The sequence below is a fragment of the Balaenoptera ricei genome, chromosome 6 (assembly GCF_028023285.1).
Source record: "Balaenoptera ricei isolate mBalRic1 chromosome 6, mBalRic1.hap2, whole genome shotgun sequence".
Lineage (NCBI taxonomy): Eukaryota > Metazoa > Chordata > Mammalia > Artiodactyla > Balaenopteridae > Balaenoptera > Balaenoptera ricei.
This window is the reverse complement of record NC_082644.1, coordinates 11,920,529-11,924,908: the sequence shown is the minus strand read 5'-3', so window position 1 is coordinate 11,924,908 and position 4,380 is coordinate 11,920,529.

Here is a 4,380-nt window from a genome sequence, read left to right as displayed (position 1 = left end):
ACTTATTGAAGAGGCTGTCTTTTCTCCATTGTATATTATTGCCTCCTTTATCAAAAATAAGGTGACCATATGTGCGTGGGTTTATCTCTGGGCTTTCTATCTTGGTCCATTGATCTATATTTCTGTTTTTGTGCCAGTACCATATTGTCTTGATTACTGTAGCTTTGTAGTATAGTCTGAAGTCCAGAAGCCTGATTCCTCCAGCTACGTTTTTCTTTCTCAAGATTGCTTTGGCTGTTCGGGGTCTTTTGTGTTTCCATACAAATTGTGAAATTTTTTGTTCTAGTTCTGTGGAAAATGCCATTGGTAGTTTGATAGGGATTGCATTCGATCTGTAGATTGCTTTGGGTAGTATAGGCGTTTTCACAATGTTGATTCTTCCAATCCAAGAACATGGTATATCTCTCCATCTGTTGGTATCATATTTAATTTCTTTCATCAGTGTCTTATAGTTTTCTGCATACAGGTCTTTTGTCTCCTTAGGTAGGTTTATTCCTAGGTATTTTATTCTTTTTGTTGCAGTGGTAAATGGGAGTGTTTCCTTAATTTCTCTTTCAGATTTTTCATCATTAGTGTATAGGAATGCAAGAGATTTCTGTTCATTAATTTTGTATCCTGCTACTTTACCAAATTCATTGATTAGCTCTAGTAGTTTTCTGGTAGCATCTTTAGGATTCTCTATGTGTAGTGTCATGTCATCTGCAAACAGTGACAGCTTTACTTCTTCTTTTCTGATTTGGATTCCTTTTATTTCTTTTTCTTCTCTGATTGCTGTGGCTAAAACTTCCAAAACTATGTTGAATAATAGTGGTGAGAGTGGACAACCTTGTCTTGTTCCTGATCTTAGAGGAAATGCTTTCAGTTTTTCACCACTGAGAACAGTGTTGGCTGTGGGTTTGTCATATATGGCCTTTATTATGTTGAGGTAAGTTCCCTCTATGCCTACTTTCTGGAGGGTTTTTATCATAAATGGTGTTGAATTTTGTTGAAAGCTTCTTCTGCATCTATTGAGATTATCATATGGTTTTTATCCTTCAATTTGTTAATATGGTTTATCACATAGATTGATTTGCGTATATTTAAGAATGCTTGCATTCCTGGGATGAACCCCACTTGATCATGGTGTATGATCCTTTTAATGTGCTGCTGGATTCTGTTTGCTAGTTGTTGAGGATTTTTGCATCTATGTTTATCAGTGATATTGCCCTGTAGTCTTCTTTCTTTGTTACATTCTTGTCTGGTTTTGGTATCAGGGTGATGGTGGCCTCATAGAATGAGTTTGGGAGTGTTCCTCCCTCTGCTATATTTTGGAAGAGTTTGATAAGGATAGGTGTTAGCTCTTCTCTAAATGTTTGATAGAATTCACCTGTGAAGCCATCTGGTCCTGGGCTTTTGTATGTTGGAAGATTTTAAACCACAGTTTCAATTTCAGTGCTTGTGATTCGTCTGTTTATATTTTCTATTTCTTCCAGATTCAGTCTCGGAAGACTGTGCTTTTCTAAGAATTTGTCCATTTCTTCCAGGTTGTCCATTTTATTGGCATAGAGTTGCTTGTACTAATCTCTCATGATCCTTTGTATTTCTTCAGTGTCAGTTGTTACTTCTCCTTTTTCATTTCTAATTCTATTGATTTGAGTCTTCTCCCTTTTTTTCTTGATGAGTCTGGCTAATGGTTTATCAATTTTGTTTATCTTCTCAAAGAACCAGCTTTTAGTTTTATTGATCTTTGCTATCGTTGCCTTCATTTCTTTTTCATTTATTTCTGATCTGATCTTTATGATTTCTTCTGCTAACTTTGGGGTTTTTTTGTTCTTCTTTCTCTAATTGCTTTAGGTGTAAGGTTAGGTTGTTTATTTGAGATGTTTCTTGTTTCTTGAGGTAGGATTGTATTGCTATAAACTTCCCTCTTAGAACTGCTTTTGCTGCATCCCATAGGTTTTGGGTCATCGTGTTTTCATTGTCATTTGTTTCTAGGTATTTTTTGATTTCTACAGTGATCTCTTCGTTATTTAGTAATATATTATTTAGCCTCCATGTGTTTGTATTTTTAACAGATTTTTTCCTGTAATTGATATCTAGTCTCGTAGTGTTGTGGTCGGAAAATATACTTGATACGATTTCAATTTTCTTAAATTTACCAAGGCTTAATTTGTGACCCAGGATGTGATCTATCCTGGAGAATGTTCCATGAGCACTTGAGAAGAAAGTGTATTCTTTTGTTTTTGGATGGAATGTCCTATAAATATCAATTAAGTCTATCTTGTTTAATGTATCATTTAAAGCTTGTGTTTCCTTATTTATTTTCATTTTGGATGATCTATCCATTGGTGAAAGTGGGGTGTTAAAAGTCCCCTACTATGATTGTGTTACTGTCAATTTCCCCTTTTATGGCTGTTAGCATTTGCCTTATATATTGAGGTGCTCCTATGTTGGGTGCATAAATATTTACAATTGTTATATCTTTCTTGGATTGATCCCTTGATCATTATGTAGTGTCCTTCTTTGTCTCTTGTAATAGTCTTTATTTTAAAGTCTATTTTGTCTGATATGAGAATTGCTACTCCAGCTTTCTTTTGATTTCCATTTGCATGGAATATCTTTTTCCATCCCCTTACTTTCAGTCTGTGTGTGTCCCTAGGTCTGAAGTGGGTCTCTTGTAGACAGCATATATATGGTCCTTGTTTTTGTATCCATTCAGCCAGTCTGTGTCTTTTGGTTGGAGTATTTAATCCATTTACATTTAAGGTAGTTATTGATATGTATGTTCCTATTACCATTTTCTTAATTGTTTTGGGTTTGTTATTGTAGGTCTTTTCCTTCTCTTGTGTTTCCTGCCTAGAGGAGTTCCTTTAGCATTTGTTGTAAAGCTGGTTTGGTGGTGCTGAATTCTCTTAGCTTTAGCTTGTCTGTAAAGGTTTTAATTTCTCCTTCGAATCTGAATGAGATCCCTGCTGGGTAGAGTAATCGTGGTTGTAGGTTTTTCTCTTTCATCACTTTAAATATGTCCTGCCACTCTCTTCTCGCTTGCAGAGTTTCTCTGAAAGATCAGCTGTTAAGCTTATGGGGATTCCATTGTATGTTATTTGTTGTTTTTCCTTTGCTGCTTTTAATATTTTTTCTTTGTATTTAATTTTTGATAGTTTAATATGTGTCTTGGCGTTTTTTCCCATGGATTTATCCTGTATGGGACTCTCTGTGCTTCCTGGACTTGATTGACTATTTCCTTTCCCATATTAGGGAAGTTTTCAACTATAATCTCTTCAAATATTTCCTAGTCCCTTTCTTTTTCCCTTCTTCTTCTGGGACCCCTATAATTCGAATGTTGTTGCGTTTAATGTTGTCCCAGGCGATGGTAATTTTTATGTTATGTGTATTTTTACCACAATAAAAATAAAAAATACGATAACGGAGAAGGGAAAAACGAGGGGCATGGTGGAATGCTTTGAAAATAAACAAGGGAGGATTCACACGCTAAACCTATTTATTGATGGATCCCCTTTAGTCAATAGATGAGATAAAAGGGGCAGCAAAAGAGCGGGAATATTTGTTGAGCCCCCAGTACTTGCCACGACCTGTAGGGGGCGCCGTCCACGCACCACATCCTTGGATCCTTGGGGCTCCAAGTTGCCACCTTTCCAGAAGGTAGGGGAGGATCCCAGACCCGCGTCTCCAGAGGAGGGCTGAAATGGAGCCTGACTACCCAGACCCTCCAACTCGTTCCCATGTGCCTCTACGTTCCTCCTGGGCCCACAGTGTCCCCAGCCTATCTGTCTCTGAAATACACTATGCAAATCCCAGCTAGCCCAGTATCCATAGAAACCAAAATCTCCCATCTTCCTCGGCCTGTTCCGCAGTGAAAGAAACCCACCCAAGAGACAGCCACAAACGAGGACAGACAGCGCCCAGAGGAGCACTTCCCCTGCGCTGAGGTATCAGGCTTTCACAGCCAGTGATCCATCTCGCTCAGTCCACCAGTCATGGCTGGGGAAGGAATGGGTGACACAGGCACGTGTGAGAAGATGCATTTTCTTTTTGAAAACTGAAGTGACCTGCTACAGTCCCCACCATGAACAATCAACAATCAGTCATCTTCTACCCAATCCCAATCTTCTGCCCAATCCCAATCTTCTGCCCATCTTCTGCCCAATCTCTGTGCTCTGCCGCCACAGAGATCATATTCACGGTGCATGCGAGTCAGTATTTGACATCATCTTATTTTATTACTTTTGGCTGCACAGCATGTGGGATCTTAGTTCCCCAACCAGGGATCCAACCTGTGCCCCCTGCATTGGAAGCGTAGAGTCTTAACCACTGGACCGCCAGGGAAGTCCACTGACATCATCTTTAACCTCCCGCAAACAAGCACATGAGCCATCTGTG